Source organism: Tachypleus tridentatus, chromosome 4 (genome assembly GCF_004210375.1).
Source record: "Tachypleus tridentatus isolate NWPU-2018 chromosome 4, ASM421037v1, whole genome shotgun sequence".
NCBI classification, from domain to species: domain Eukaryota; kingdom Metazoa; phylum Arthropoda; class Merostomata; order Xiphosura; family Limulidae; genus Tachypleus; species Tachypleus tridentatus.
The window spans coordinates 7,616,959-7,635,576 of record NC_134828.1 but is presented as its reverse complement, the minus strand read 5'-3'; the positions used below and the strand labels follow the sequence as shown (position 1 = coordinate 7,635,576).

Below are 18,618 nucleotides of genomic sequence, written 5' to 3'. Positions count from 1 at the left end.
TTGCTAAGAAGTACACACTAAAACTCATTATCATTAGTATAACTTAATTGATAGAGAAAGTAATAATGGTTTATTATCTTGTTAGTGTAATAACTTAATATTTCAAAGGTTAGAATTTATTGTTTGTTGTTATATACAAAACTATACATGTTTGCATGCTTACTTCAGCGATTGAACTTCGAATTCAGCATTGTAAGTTTATTACTGAACTATTGGAGGGCATTTCAAAGTTATGAATATCAAAAGATATTTCTTGTAAGTTTCTTAAACAATCTGAATAAATATTCAAGTATTTAATAGCTGTCAATTGGCAGGAAGAACAAAGAGATATATTTGATACTTTGATTCTTTTTTGCCTGTGTATAATATCTCGTTTCAAACGTTTTAAGTATTTGTTGATAAATTTAATATGTCAAGAACTGTAAGGAAACGGGGTAAGTGTCAGCAGTAATGAAATTATTAATTATATTAATGAAACCAAGATACATGTGAAAATTATTATTTGTTTACTTTATTAAATATTATCAAAAACTGGGACAGGCTTTATGGAGATACTCGTGTTTTCAATTCTTTGCACAAGATGTTTGTGAAACGAAATATCTTTGGTTATAATTTTTATTACGCAATTCTTTCACGCCATTTGGTCATCGGTAAATGTACAGACTTGCAACCAAAATACAAGAAGTCCGATTCCTTGTTTTCTTGGTATTAATAAATCAACAATAGACGCTACCGATACGCGTTTCCAACATGCTGTCAGTTTTAAGTAACGTTACTACTGTTACCCGAGTTCTTCATCTGTTCTTTTTCCGTCGTTACGTTGTTTATGGACGTTCGAAACAAACACTCGACTTTTTGGAGTTGTGATAGTCCAGATATGAAAAAGGAATGTACGCCTGCTTTACGTTTCGCCAAAGATGTACACATTTCTGCTTGGCTATACATGTGTAAAATAAAAACTGCGTTACTGTTTCTTACCTTCATGTTTACCATTCAGTAAGAGCTTCACAGATGATTAGTGAGACGCCCCCTCAGTGTCATCGATACTTATGTATATATTCTACAATAATGGGGGAATTCCCACTGTTACAGAGACGTGTTTTTATGGAAGTGCTCACTGCATTCTTGCCAAGGTGACCTCTTCTGATGTTCACTTTGATTCAGCCCATACGCTTCACAGTTGTAATTTTCCCAACATTATCTATGGATCAGTTTGCAGGCACAAAGTTTGTAACTAGTTTTCGCATCTAGAAAATTTATAATATATGTATATTTCTTCTGGTACATTCCAGTGTAAGATGTGGACTGGAACTTACAACAGTATGTTCTGTTGTAGTTTCTTCATGACTGGACGCTAAGAATCATCTGTTGAACGTGTTGTGACAAGAGCTTGAAAACTGTGTGAGAGATTGTTGAAATGTGTCCGAACAGTTGCTCCTCAGTTCCAGTTACTGGTTAAGAATTCTGCATATTTAATAGAGTATAATGAACACAAGGTAGCGCCACTTTGAAGAATATTAAATCTAATTGGACTAAGCGAACAACGTTTCGACCTTCTACACAGTGCTTTCTCTACCCATACCAGCCGTTTTTATATATATATTTTCCTCTACAAGTGGGTTTTTCTCGTCTTCACGGATTAGTGGGTAGAAAAACTCTACTACCAACTGATTCATCCCTTCTTTCAACCTTTTTAGTCGCTAATTGTTTTATTCACCGTCACGCTTCAAAAGTGGCTTTGAAAATACTATTTTTTTCACTGTTTATTATTTCTTTATCACGGGTGTGCACAGTTTTTCTCAGTGGAAAGGTAGGAGGTTCAAATTGTACCGAATATAGCCGAGCTCATTGTGGTGAGAATTGTAAAAGATAAAGAAGAGAGGTCAAGGCCTATGAAAGGTCAAAAGTTTCAGAACGCTCAAAAAGCCGCCCAAGGCATTTCCAAGTGCTAGTGGTGCTTTAATTTAAATGCCTAAAGTGATCGGATTAATGTAATTTTTGTTATATTATATACCACGTAATTTAAGGACAACAAAAAACTCGTCGGTTAATCTGGGCTTTCCCATCCACTATACTTCGCTCTAAAATAAAAACAAAACCGGTTCTTATCATTGCAATATTTATCGAGTTTTTATTTAAACTTCCTAAACTTTACAGCATACACTACATCTAAAGGTCAACCACACTGTTAGACTAATAAAACTGTCTTAGCTTAAAAATGGTCTAACGCTGCCAATATATGTATTTGTATCCAGTAGTCCTATCATATAAATTAAAGAGATGGTACACCAAACCTATGAATTAAAGAGATGGTACACCAAACCTATAAATTAAAGAGATGGTACACCAAACCTATAAATTAAAGAGATGGTACACCAAACCTATAAATTAAAGAGATGGTACACCAAACCTATAAATTAAAGAGATGGTACACCAAACCTATGAATTAAAGAGATGCTACACCAAACCTATAAATTAAAGAGATGGTACACCAAACCTATAAATTAAAGAGATGGTACACCAAACCTATAAATTCCCATAACAACCTCAAACACTTCAATCACATTCGTCTCTAACTCTTCTCTTCTCACGAGAAACTAAACATGCTCGCCTTTTCAGCCGTGGGGCCGTTATAATGTGACGGTCAATCCGTATAATTATATAACTATAATAATATAGTTGTGTCTTTCTGACAACATATTAATTGAAATAATAGCAATATAGTTCTGTCTTTCTAACAAAATACTAATAGAAATAATAATAATATAGCTGTGTCTTTCTGGTAAAAAAATTAATTGAAATAGTAATATAGTTGCCTTTCACGCAATATACTCATTGAAATAATAATAATACAGATTTGTCTTTCTGACTATATATTAATTCAAATAATAATAATATAGTTGTGTCTCTAACAAAATATTAACAGAAATAATATAGTTGTGTCTCTACCAAAATATTAACAGAAATAATATAGTTGTGTCTTTCTAACAAAATGTTAATAGGTATAATAATAATATACTTGTGTCTTTCTAACAAAGTATTAATAGAGATAATAATAATATAGTTCTGTCTTCCCAACAAAATATTAATAGGAATAATATAGTTGTGTCTTTCTAACAAAATATTTATAGGAATAATAATGATAGAGTTGTGTCTTTCTGACAATATATTAATAGCAATAATAATGATGTAGTTGTGGCTTTTCTAAGAAAATATTAATAGGGATATTAATAATATAGATTATATTTCTACGAAAAGATTAATAGGGATATTAATAATATAGATGTATATTTCTAACAAAATATTGATACCAATAAAAATGATATAGTTGAGATTTTTTCTAACAAAATATTAATAGTGATAATAATAATATCTGTGTCTTTCTAGTAAAAAAATAATCGAAATAATAATATAGTTGCTTTTTTGACAATTAATATAGTTGAGTCTTTCCAATAAAATACTAATAGGAATATAATGATATAATCCTGTCTTTCTAACAGAATATTAATAATAATAATATAGTTGTGTTTTTCTAACAGAATATTAATAATAATAATATAGTTGTGTTTTTCTAACAGAATATTAATAATAATAATATAGTTGTGTCTTTCTAACAGAATATTAATAATAATAATATAGTTGTGTTTTTCTAACAGAATATTAATAATAATAATATAGTTGTGTTTTTCTAACAGAATATTAATTGAAATAATAATATAGTTGTCTTTCTGACAATATATTAATTGATATAATAATAATATAGTTGTGTCTGTCTGGGAAAAATTAATCGAAATAATAATATACTTGCGTTTTTGACAACATATTAATTGATGTAATAATATAGTTGTATTTGTGAAAATATATTAATTTAAATAATAATAATATAGTTGTGTCTTTCTAACAAAATATTGATAAGGATAATAATAATATAGTTGTGTATTTCTAAATAATATTAATAATGATAATAATATAGTTGTGTCTTTCTGACAATATATTAATTGATATAATAATAATATAGTTGTGTCTTTCTAAAAAATATTGAAAATGATAACAATGATATTGTTGTGTCTTTCTGACAATATATTAATTGAAATAATTATAAAAAGTTGTATCTTTTTAACAAAATATTTATAGTAATAATAATGATATAGTTGTGTATTTCTGACAAAATATTAATAGGTATAATAATATCTCCCGCTGGTACAGTGGTAAGTTTATTGATTTACAATGCTAAAGTCAGGGGTTCAATTACCCTATGTGGACTCAGCTGATAGCTGAATGTGGTTTTGGTATAAGTACACATACACTGGGAATAGTAATAATTTGGTTGGCTCTTTCTGATAAAATATTGATAAGAATGATAGTAATATAGTTGCTTCTTTGTAACAAAATATTAATATGAATAATAATAATATACGGCCTGGCATGGCCAAGCGTGTTAAGGCGTGCGACTCGTAATCCGAGGGTCGCGGGTTCGAATCTCGGTCGCACCAAACATGCTCGCCCTTCCACCCGTGGGGACGTTATAATGTGACAGTCAATCCCACTATTCCTTGGTAAAAGAGTTGGCCACTCAAGAGTTGGCGGTGGGTGGTGATGACTAGCTGCCTTCCCTCTAGTCTTACACTGCTAAATTAGGGACGGCTAGCACAGATAGCCCTCGAGTAGCTTTGTGCGAAATTCCACAACAAAACAAATAATAAAATAGGTGTATATTTCTAACAAAGCTTTATTGAAAACTACTCGAAAGAGGTTTCGTATTTATTTAGTTATCTCATTTTGATGGAACCATAATGATTTGTTTATGGTTATTCGTTATTCCTGTATTTTTATGTTGGTTTTTATTGACGCCTGATACTACAAAATATTCTGCATATGTTTCACATATTGAATGAATAGTTTTCATGTATGAATCAGTTATTTGTATTTAAACTACAATTAAGTGAAAACTAACTTCTATAGAGTTAATGTCTTTGAAATAAATTATATAAAATTTAATTAATTAACACTTACAGTTTTTAATATTTTACACCTTGAAAATTAAATAATTTTTAATCTGCCTACTTGTGGATCAGTAGTAAAACTGATGTTTATAATGGAAAAAATGCGGTTTTAGAGCACAGACAGCACATTGTGTAGGTTCGTGCTTCATAGAAACAAACCAGCAATTGGAACCAAGCATGTAACAATTATTTGATGTCCTAATTTTATATTAAATCACAATGATTAATGTAGAGGAGTTTGTTTGTTGTTAGGGTGCTCGAGATCGAAACCTGGTGGTAAATCTGTTTACTATTTTAGTAGTGAGGGCGGTGTACTGTGACGGTGATTTCCACTAATCATTGTTAAAATTAGTGCGGGCCAAAGTCATATCCTTAGTAGCTTTGCCTTGAAAAAAGCAATTCGTTTGAAAAATATTAATTTTATTCCAGATGTAATAAAATGAATTCCATGTTTATATGTATTAAACAATATGCCTAACCCTTAAAAATTTTATTTTTATTTTAACATTTCAAAATTCACGAACCGGAAGTATCAGAACACCGGAAGTATCAGAACACCAGAAATATCAGAACACTGATCTTTTGTGAATTAGATGATTTATTTCAATAGAACAGGAATTTCAGTGACAGGTTAGTTCTTTAATATTAATTATAATATAGTATTATAAAAGTGTATTCACTGAAAGACAACATAGAAAACATAAAGAGGTGCCTATAAACTGAACTTAACCCCTGTATGTTATTATCGATTATTGTTATTTATTTATTTGCATTGGTTAATATTATCTCTCTAAACAGATCATCCACCTAATTATCAGTTTATTAATATGATCCAACTGATTGTATTATGAGTTTTTATTTCTTTTCTTCCATCATCAAGTTATGTGTACTATTTTTCACAAGCTATAAAGTTTGAACCGTATTGTGGTTAAAAATAGTTGTACTCTCGCCGAGCTAAAAAACTTCTTAAACTCTAATTTCTCTTACGTTTCTCGTGCCTCCTTGCTTTATTCGTGTTGTATCATAAATTAACGCTGCGATGGCTTCTCCCTAGGATTCACGCCTGTGGTACTTGATGCACAGAATATATGGCAACATGTTGATGTTTTAAGAATCTAATTATTCACAGTTCATGGGTTTCCAACCAAACTATGAACGAACTTTATAACTCGAGGTACTGCCGTCAATTTTGTTTTAATCTACACAAGAACTACTTTTCAGTGACGAGTGGATGAGCTGAAACGACATGTAAGATTTAATAGCTATTAATATTAACATTTTTCTGTTAAACGAATAACTCTGTACAACATAAACTAAGCTTTAGGTCACAGCAAAGATGGTAGGATATAACTAAGTACATCAGTTTTCTACAATCAATTTATAAGCTTTCAGTCTGACTCTTACGAGTGGTATTTTTCTACAGTGTGCTATAAATCATTCCAGCCGAAACGTTTAGCTAAATACCGGAACGCATAGTCACTTCTTAGGTGTGGAAAATTCCACAGTTTCGGTTCACAGTTTAATGTGTGAAATTGATTCCTATTTTAAGAAAACGATGTCTGAAAATTGCGCGAAGACTTTTAACCAATCAACGTAAAGTTATGAGCTATATTTTATGTTGTAATTTAGATGTTAAATAGAGAGTGCATGGCGTCAAGGTCGAAAGTGATAAAATGTTCTAGTATATTCGAAAAGTAAATTATAATTACGAGTCTCAATAAAGCATTAAAAAAAAAGTTTAGTTGTTTCGATTTTTAGCCACTAGAGGAAATCACGAAGCGAGGATCGTGTCTCCGTACACAGTTACTTGATCGATAAGCTATGAATTGTTAACACTAGTTTATCACGTAAATTAGTTTAGGGTGTTAGTGTGTTGTTTTTTACGTTGGAACCATTCGAAAATATGGTTTACAAAATGCAAAATGGTCAAGAGGGCAAAACCTTGACTAATAAATAAACTAATTTGTTATAGTTACGTGAATTATTTTTATTAAATAAGTTAATTGAACCTGCCAATAAAAGAAGGACATTACAACAGTATTAAATTGGAGAGTCGAGAAATTTATTAAATTAGAATTTTGTCCTAAAATTTCATATTAGTCAAAAGCGCTCATATAACTTACTAAGAGGGCGAACAGTAATAAAATATAATCACCATTTAGAAATAATAGTAAATCCTTTTCTAACCTTAGTTGTTTTGTTTCTTTAGTTTTCAGTCTGAACAGAAAATAATGAATATGTTAATGATCTCATCGTGTGATTAACTTTAGAAATGATACGCCTGTATTTATTTATTTTTTAATCTGGAAACAGATGTTATGACACAGCAGTTCTAGGAATTATTAACATCTATAAACGAATGCCATATCGCTAGTGTACAGACACTGATGGATCTCTGTGGCAAAGCTTAATATTTCCGAGCTAATGAATCGAATACAAATCTGTGCGACATCACAAAGTTGTGGATGCGTTATAAAAGTGACAGTCAAACTATTACTTTGGGTTCTAGACTGCCTTCCCAGAGTTAGTCAACGTCTCAAAATGTGAGACAAGAGCAGACAATCTCAGTAAATTTGTCATAATTACGAAATACAAATACAAAAAGTGTTATATAATCCTTAAATTATGTTTATTTTAAAATAGAAAGAGAATAAATCAAAACTATATCTTGCAAGAACTGTTTAAAGATAAAGCATTATTCATTTCAAAGTAAGTCAAGGTTTCAACATCAAGTGATATACAGTTCATTTCTACATTCGGCTGAGTATCGTGTTATAATAGTGTTTGCACACACTTCACGAAAATCACAAACGACTTTTACAGTAACATAAATATGCAGAGCTCGGCTGAAAGACTCGTTCTAAACGAACAAATAACTACCGTTAGCACTACAAATAGTACACTAAAATAATGTGTAATGCCATTCGATCGGTTAAGAATTGACCTGGAAAACACCAGTGAGTGTGATGTAGCGAGACTCTTGTCGAAAAGAAGAAATAAGTAGTTCAGCCATGGCAAAATAGAGCGCATTGTCCTCAGCCACAAGATGTAAAGCTACATTCTTATCCTCTCCGTAATCTCCGGGAAAGAAGATTGGTAATAAAAAAAGCTATTGGTATCAAACGTTAAGCGGCAGTGTGTGTCAACACTCGTCGAACCTTCTGGAAAGGTTTGCGAAGATGTTAGAAATTGGCACGTGTCATTCGAAAGGAATGAACCTTAAGTTTATGAAACGTAGTATGGAAAATGTCTTTTCATTCTGTTGCTAGAATTTCATCAAAATCACATCGTGAACGACGAGTGTTTGTACTTGTGTCGATAACTTACTGGATGAAAAAATCAAAATACACCTTAAGTAACCTCTCTGCAGGTATTATACTGTCTTAAGATAGAAACTTAAAATATATGTGATAAAATACACTCACTGTTTACCTTAAGAAACAGTAAATGTGCTGGAAGGTTCATCAGAATAGAAAATAAATCTAAATAGTTGCTAATGTATGAAGACATGTTACAACCTACCAAACAAGTGAATACATGTCACAACCAAATACAACCATAGAACATCCTACATAGTGGGTGGTACCAAATACAACCATAGAACATCCTTTATCCTTTACAACTTCATTAGAGACAGTTTACTGATACACATTAAGACACGTTTTACATTTACAACTTCATTAGAGACAGTTTACTAATACACATTAAGACACGTTTTATTTTTACAACTTCATTAGAGACAGTTTACTGATACACATTTAGACACGTTTTATTTTTACAACTTCATTAGAGACAGATTACTGATACACATTAAGACACGTTTTATTTTTACAACTTCATTAGAGACAGTTTACTAATACACATTAAGACACGTTTTATTTTTACAACTTCATTAGAGACAGTTTACTGATACACATTTAGACACGTTTTATTTTTACAACTTCATTAGAGACAGATTACTGATACACATTAAGACACGTTTTATTTTTACAACTTCATTAGAGACAGTTTACTGATACACATTAAGACACGTTTTATATTTACCACTTCATTAGAGACGGTTTACTGATACACATTAAGACACGTTTTATATTTACAACTTTATTAGAGACAGTTTACTATCACACATTAAGACACGTTTTATTTTTACAACTTTATTAGAGACAGTTTACTAATACACATTAAGACACGTTTTATATTTACAACTTTATTAGAGACAGAATACTAATACACATTAAGACACGTTTTATTTTTACAACTTCATTAGAGACAGTTTACTAATACACATTAAGACACGTTTTATATTTACAACTTTATTAGAGACAGTTTACTAATACACATTAACACACGTTTTATTTTTACAACTTTATTAGAGACAGTTTACTCATATACATTAAGACACGTTTTATATTTACAACTTTATTAGAGACAGTTTACTAATACACATTAACACACGTTTTATTTTTACAACTTTATTAGAGACAGTTTACTGATACACATTAAGACACGTTTTATATTTACAACTTCATTAGAGACAGTTTACTAATACACATTAAGACACGTTTTATATTTACAACTTTATTAGAGACAGTTTACTAATACACATTAACACACGTTTTATTTTTACAACTTTATTAGAGACAGTTTACTAATACACATTAAGACACGTTTTATATTTACAACTTTATTAGAGACAGAATACTAATACACATTAAGACACGTTTTATTTTTACAACTTTATTAGAGACAGTTTACTAATACACATTAAGACACGTTTTATTTTTACAACTTCATTAGAGACAGTTTACTGATACACATTAAGACACGTTTTATATTTACAACTTCATTAGAGACAGTTTACTAATACACATTAAGACACGTTTTATTTTTACAACTTCATTAGAGACAGTTTACTGATACACATTAAGACACGTTTTATATTTACAACTTTATTAGAGACAGTTTACTAATACACATTAAGACACGTTTTATTTTTACAACTTCATTAGAGACAGTTTACTAATACACATTAAGACACGTTTTATTTTTACAACTTCATTAGAGACAGTTTACTGATACACATTAAGACACGTTTTATATTTACCACTTCATTAGAGACAGTTTACTGATACACATTAAGACACGTTTTATATTTACAACTTTATTAGAGACAGTTTACTATCACACATTAAGACACGTTTTATTTTTACAACTTCATTAGAGACAGTTTACTAATACACATTAAGACACGTTTTATTTTTACAACTTTATTAGAGACAGTTTACTGATACACATTAAGACACGTTTTATATTTACAACTTCATTAGAGACAGTTTACTAATACACATTAAGACACGTTTTATTTTTACAACTTCATTAGAGACAATTTACTGATACACATTAAGACACGTTTTATATTTACCACTTCATTAGAGACAGTTTACTGATACACATTAAGACACGTTTTATTTTTACAACTTTATTAGAGACAGTTTACTATCACACATTAAGACACGTTTTATATTTACAACTTTATAAGAGACAGAATACTAATACACATTAAGACACGTTTTATTTTTACAACTTTATTAGAGACAGTTTACTAATACACATTAAGACACGTTTTATATTTACAACTTCATTAGAGACAGTTTACTAATACACATTAAGACACGTTTTATTTTTACAACTTTATTAGAGACAGTTTACTGATACACATTAAGACACGTTTTATATTTACCACTTCATTAGAGACAGTTTACTGATACACATTAAGACACGTTTTATATTTACAACTTTATTGGAGACAGTTTACTATCACACATTAAGACACGTTTTATTTTTACAACTTCATTAGAGACAGTTTACTAATACACATTAAGACACGTTTTATTTTTACAACTTTATTAGAGACAGTTTACTGATACACATTAAGACACGTTTTATATTTACAACTTTATTAGAGACAGTTTACTATCACACATTAAGACACGTTTTATATTTACAACTTTATAAGAGACAGAATACTAATACACATTAAGACACGTTTTATTTTTACAACTTTATTAGAGACAGTTTACTAATACACATTAAGACACGTTTTATTTTACAACTTTATTAGACAGTTTACTGATACACATTAAGACACGTTTTATATGTACAACTTTATTAGAGACAGTTTACTAATACACATTAAGACACGTTTTATATTTACAACTTTATAAGAGACAGAATACTAATACACATTAAGACACGTTTTATTTTTACAACTTTATTAGAGACAGTTTACTAATACACATTAAGACACGTTTTATATTTACAACTTCATTAGAGACAGTTTACTAATACACATTAAGACACGTTTTATTTTTACAACTTTATTAGAGACAGTTTACTGATACACGTTAACACACGTTTTGTATTTACAACTTTATTAGAGACAGTTTACTAATACACATTAAGACACGTTTTATATTTACAACTTTATTAGAGACAGTTTACTAATACACATTAACACACGTTTTATTTTTACAACTTTATTAGAGACAGTTTACTAATACACATTAAGACACGTTTTATATTTACAACTTCATTAGAGACAGTTTACTAATACACATTAAGACACGTTTTATTTTTACAACTTTATTAGAGACAGTTTACTCATACACATTAAGACACGTTTTATATTTACAACTTCACTAGAGACAGTTTACTAATACACATTAAGACACGTTTTATGTTTACAACTTCATTAGAGACAGTTTACTAATACACATTAAGACACGTTTTATATTTACAACTTCATTAGAGACAGTTTACTAATACACGTTAACACACGTTTTGTATTTACAACTTTATTAGAGACAGTTTACTAATACACATTAACACACGTTTTATTTTTACAACTTTATTAGAGACAGTTTACTAATACACATTAAGACACGTTTTATATTTACAACTTCATTAGAGACAGTTAACTAATACACATTAAGACACGTTTTATTTTTACAACTTTATTAGTGACAGTTTACTAATACACATTAAGACACGTTTTATATTTACAACTTCATTAGAGACAGTTTACTAATACACATTAAGACACGTTTTATTTTTACAACTTTATTAGAGACAGTTTACTGATACACATTAAGACACGTTTTATATTTACAACTTCATTAGAGACGGTTTACTAATACACATTAAGACACGTTTTATTTTTACAACTTCATTAGAGACAGTTTACTAATACACATTAAGACACGTTTTATATTACAACTTTATTAGAGACAGTTTACTGATACACATTAAGACACGTTTTATATTTACAACTTCACTAGAGACAGTTTACTAATACACATTAAGACACGTTTTATTTTTACAACTTCATTAGAGACAGTTTACTAATACACATTAAGACACGTTTTATATTTACAACTTCATTAGAGACTGTTTACTCATACACATTAAGACACGTTTTATATTTAGAACTGTATTAGAGACAGTTTACTAATACACATTAAGACACGTTTTATTTTCTGTTAGTCACTGTAAGATTGTCTAGCTCTTCTTAACCTGCATTTAAAATCAAACCTAGATTTTTGTAACTTTTATTGTGTAAGTCTTTTCATTTTCCCCCCTAATGTTCTCTACAAAAACTATACACAATGAATATCATAAAGTCTCAATATTTTCTCTTTAATATATAAAATAAGCTTTGACAATGTCAGTCATAGTTATCAGCTTGATGTCATAGGAAAAAAAACGAAAGCTTTTGATTTAAATCTTAATTGCAAACATGATGAGTTAGGCCTGCACGCTCAATCCGGTTCTTGAAACACAACGTAGCTGACTAAGAAATGAACTTCCGCCAGAAGCATGGTCGGGGTAGATCTTTTGACAGAGATTACTAAACACCCCAAAACTGCGTGGAGTGGAACGTCTGGTCCTGATGAGTCAACCGATTTTACATCTGTGGATTTATCGCTCCAGTGGAACACAATCGTAGGACAGTTTATCAGGGCGAGGTGCAAAGTCATCCAGGCTCTACTGCACAGACTTCTAAGTGGAAGACAGTTTAATAACAGACTAAGCCGAATAGTTAATTCCCCGTGAGTTAAATGCGAAGACCTCGAGTCCGTTCGCTTTCTGCATTTGACCGGGATCTTTCATGTGTCATCAGATTCACCCAAGTTCCCGCATCTGTTGACATTATATATCCTACAGCTCAAACTAATATTTATTTAGACAAAAACAGGATAAACTGTTGAAAACATGCTAGAAATGTCAGCTTAAAATCAGCGCGGGTATGTGTTGTTTTAAACAAAGATTTGTAACTCGAGGACTATACCACTTTAACAGCCGATAGCGTTAATCTCTTGCGGATTCAGCAAATAAGTGACAAATAGTATAAACCCAGTTTACCAAGAAATTTTCGTTCTATGGAATCTCAGAAGACTGGTGATAATAGCTTTATAATACTATTTACATGTCACTCAGACGTTTTGGAAAAACAGACAAACATAATGATTGTTCAGAACTTATCTGACGTATTACGTTTAATAGGTTTTATCTGGTATCATCTTGTAGAGGGTAGCATGTTAGCAAGCTTTCTTTCTTGTAGCATTTCCTCTGGCTTCTTTGTTTGTTGGTTGACTGGTTTCTACAGTAATGCCCTCCAGTGGTAGAGCAGCATATCTACAGATTTAAAATGCTAGAAACCGGTTTTCGATGCACATAGTGGGCAGAGCACAGATAGCTCATCGTGTAGCTACAAACAAATTTCAACAATGATAGTGTAGAGGGAGTTACAATATCGATCTCCTTTGTACAACTTGTTAAACAATGGAGAAATAACTCTTAGTGACTAACAATACCAAATTATAGTTTGTATATCGTTACGTTTCGTTGTTGCTTGGCCCGAAACAGTGATTGGGTTTCTGTGGTATCGAAACTCGGTTGTTAGAATGATAGACCTCAGACTTGAAGCTGACCAACGGACGTTACTTCCACTTACATCAGCGTTGGTGTAATTACTTTAAACGTCACCATCACAAGGATTAAAATATATCCTTCAGGTTTTATAACCAACTCAGAGTGAGGCTTCATTCCTTGGTCTAAAATATTATAAAATATATTCTTCAGGTTTTAAAACCAACTCAGTGTGAGGCTTCATTCCTTGGTCTAAAGTATTATAAAATATATCCTCCAGGTTTTAAAACCAACTCAGAGTGAGGCTTCATTCCTTGGTCTAAAATATTATAAAATATATCCTTCAGGTTTTATAACCATCTCAGTGTGAGGCTTCATTCCTTGGTCTAAAATATTATAGCTTACATATTTTCTCAAGTTCAAACATATTCGTACAGTAACATCACTTGAGTCCAGTAGCTTCTCCTGCTAAATGTTTAGTTTGAGAAATGAACATGTATAACATCCACAGAAGTGGCAGGAAAGTTAAAGAAAACTTAATGACAAGTCACAACAACCAGTAAGAAAAAAACCTGTTATCTCCAGTGACTAGAAACGTGTTTCAAATTTTAAAATAACATTGTACAAAAGTACCTGAAAATAGAAGTTCTTAATATTCGAAAATATCCTTCAGAAGATAGGCGACCTTTACAGTCCATAATGTCTGGACACTCTCTTCGAGATGGTAAGTGACCATTTACAGTACATAATGTCTGAACAATTCAAGATGATAAGTGACCTTTTACAGTCCATAATGTCTGGACACATTCCTCGATGTGATAAATGACCGATTAGAAGCAGCTCCTACAATTACAGTTCTCAATGACCAGATATCTTAAGTATTATGAAAGTTTCATTATAATCTACCTCTTCCTTGTGTTTAAAGTCTGGAAGTTACTTGAGTAACTGTTTAGAAATACCATCTAGTGTTACCTCTAGGACGTCATAGTTGGTAAATTACTGCTACAAACCAGACAAATAATAGTATCTTTAAGATACACAAAAACGAAGATGTCTCTTCATAAAGTTAGTTATCTCATGGCATCCAACTCTAACAAAAACGTTTTCAAGGTTTACCTTCTTTATGAGTGGGTTACTTTGTTATATTTTCTTTCATTTTGTCATTGGTTCTTAAATAAACAGTTGTAGCTTAGATCCATCTAAATGACATGGTTCATGGTTAGAACTAAAGCGTATACACCTAGGTACCTTATATAGCTAACGTCCGTATTTGGGATTACATTCTCTGAAAGTAATATATATATATATACATATATGTGTGTACATATAATGTTTATCTTTTTCTAATGGCCTAAATATATTTCTTTTTTACTTCCATATTTTGCACCATTTTGCTCTTCGGCATGTCATAACAATGGTCAAGTTAAGTAAACTGGACCGTTAGAGAAAATAAAACAAACAAAAACACGATATAATCAACCGTTTATGAGCTGGGACAGAAAATAACCGAGTAATCCAATAGTCGAGAGTGGTGTGTGTAGTTTGAAACGTTTTTTAAACCTTTATCCTCTTGTTGTCTGTTAACGGAGGGCGATTAATGTTAGTTCACAGAAGACGAATTCAAACGGATGTCTGACATATCCCTGGAAAACTTGAAACATGTCATCTCCCAAACACCAACTGCACAGAAAATCTGGGGTTGTAGGATCAACACAAATCATTAGATAACTTTCATCTAATCGAAGTCATCACTAATTAGATCGGGTGCTGTTTTCTCGTATATCCTGTTATGATAGAGAAATATGATATTCTAGATTTATTTAATATTTAATATAAATCCTGACTTGTGTAATTTATTTAACCCTTAGAACAACCTTCATCTTGTAATATCCAGCTATAATATCGACTCTGGTGACACCTTAACAGGAAGCAGCGCTTCTAATTTTTTTATTGCACTATCTAAATAGATTCCCTAGAAAATAAAATATTTTTTTGCTTAAACATTAACATAGGTTGTTGTTGGTTTTTTTTTTAAATTGCTTGTTTATTTTAAAGGAAAGCCTAATCGAACTCTGGATTTTAACATTGTAAGGTCGTAGATATACGACAGTCCTATGGAGAACCCTGCTTGTCTGCTTAAGAAAGAAGACTAAATTCGAATAGTACGGTGTTTCACAATACCCGTGTAATTATATACTTAATACCCGTGTAATTATATACTTAATACCCATATAATTATATACCCAAAACCCATATAATTATATACCCAATACCCATATAATTATATACCCAATACCCGTGTAATTATATACTTAATACCCATATAATTATATACCCAATACCCACGTACTTATATACCCAATACCTATGTAATTATATATCCAATACTCATGCAATTATATACCCAATACCCATATAATTATATACTTAATACCCATATAATTATATACCCAATACCCAATGTACTTATATACCCAATACCTATGTAATTATATTCCAAATACCCATGTACTTATATGCCGTAACTTATGTTCAAAGTGTAATGTTTGAATTATATTTAACACGTGTGACCCAAATAACGTTATGAAAGTCAATTCAATTTGTTTTTCAGAAGAAGTTCATTGGATATATAGAAACAGACTCAGAAGCGTAGCTAACAGTGAGTGAAACAGTTTGTACCACATGACCCCGAAGTAAACATTCCAGTTAATAATAAACATGTCAGCTGTCTATACTTTCTAAGGTTAATACATACAGGTAGCCATACTGTGTAGACAGTTAACCCTACAAGTAGTGGTTTCCATACTATTTGTGGTGTAAGGTTTCTCGTAATAAGACGTGTTTATTCAAGTTTACAGTAACATGCACAGGATGTTGGCTAAGATAATTAATCCCCTGCCCTCCTCCTCTTATGCCCCCAACAGCGCTGTTTTTTATCACTCATAAAAGTTGTCCACACCAAATCGACACACTGTTTGCTGCAGTGACCAATAGTCACATAGTCTCCCCTAACAAACAGCATACTTTACTGCCTCACATGTCTCAGTGGTGGCCCTAAGAAACAGCATGGTTTTCTATCTTACATGTATTAGGGGTGACCCTAACAAATACCATGTTTTTCTATCTTACATGTATCAGGGATAACCCTAACAAACACACCATGGTTTTCTCTCCTACGTGTACCAGGGGTAATCCTAACAAACACACCATGGTTTTCTATCCTACGTGTACCAGGGGTGGCCCTAACAAACACACCATGGTTTTCTATCCTACATGTACCAGGAGTATTCCTAACAGACACACCATGGTTTTCTATCCTACGTGTACCAGGAGTGATCCTAACAAACACACCATTGTTTTCTATCCAACGTGTACCAGGAGTGATTCTAACAAACACACCATGGTTCTCTATTTTACATGTATCAGGAGTGATTCTAACAAACACACCATGGTTTTCTATTTTACATGTATCAGGAGTGATCCTAACAAACACACCATGGTTTTCTATCCTACATGTACCAGGGGTGGCCCTAACAAACACACCATGGTTTTCTATCCTACATGTACCAGGAGTATTCTTAACAGACACACCATGGGTTTCTGTCCTACATGTACCAGGAGTGATCCTAACAAACACATCATGGTTTTCTATCCAACGTGTACCAGGAGTGATTCTAACAAACACACCATGGTTTTCTATTTTACATGTATCAGGAGTGATCCTAACAAACACACAATGGTTTTCTATCTTACATGTATCAGGAGTGATCCTAACAAACACACCATGGTTTTCTATCCAACGTGTACCAGGAGTGATTCTAACAAACACACCATGGTTTACTATTTTACATGTATCAGGAGTGATTCTAACGAACACACCATGGTTTTCTATCTTACATTTGTCAGGAGTGATTCTAACTAACACACCATGGTTTTCTATCCTACGTGTACCAGGGGTAATCCTAACACACAACGTGGTTTTTTACCTACGTGTACCAGGGGTGGCCCTAACAAACACACCATGGTTTTCTATCTTACATGTACCAGGAGTATTCCTAACAGACACACCATGGTTTTCTATCCTACGTGTACCAGGGGTGGCCCTAACAAACACGCCATGGTTTTCTATCTTACATGTACCAATAGTGATCCTAACAAACACACCATGGTTTTTTATCCTACGTGTACCAGGTGTGGCCCTAACAAACACACCATAGTTTTCTATCTTACATGTACCAGGAGTATTCCTAACACACACACCATGGTGTTCTATCCTACGTGTACCAGGAGTGATTCTAACAAACACACCATGGTTTTCTATCCTACATGTACCAGGAGTATTCCTAACAGACACACCATGATTTTCTATCCTACGTGTACCAGGAGTGATCCTAACAAACACACCATAGTTTTCTATCTTACATGTACCAGGAGTATTCCTAACACACACACCATGGTGTTCTATCCTACGTGTACCAGGAGTGATTCTAACAAACACACCATGGTTTTCTATCCTACATGTACCAGAAGTATTCCTAACAGACACACCATGGTTTTCTATCCTACGTGTACCAGGAGTGATCCTAACAAACACACCATGGTTTTCTATTTTACATGTATCAGGAGTGATTCTAACAAACACACCATGGTTTTCTATCCTACGTGTACCAGGGGTGGCCCTAACAAA

At 31.9% G+C, this 18,618-nt stretch overlaps 1 long non-coding RNA gene across 1 annotated transcript in view; it reads left to right on the top strand.

Moving 5' to 3' along the window:
* LOC143248526 (uncharacterized) overlaps positions 1-18,618 on the top strand; it is a 78,254-nt gene that overhangs the window by 16,699 nt on the left and 42,937 nt on the right. The window contains exon 2 of the long non-coding RNA XR_013027034.1: positions 5,534-5,633. This is a non-coding gene — a long non-coding RNA (uncharacterized LOC143248526). The remainder of the gene's footprint in view (positions 1-5,533; positions 5,634-18,618) is intronic.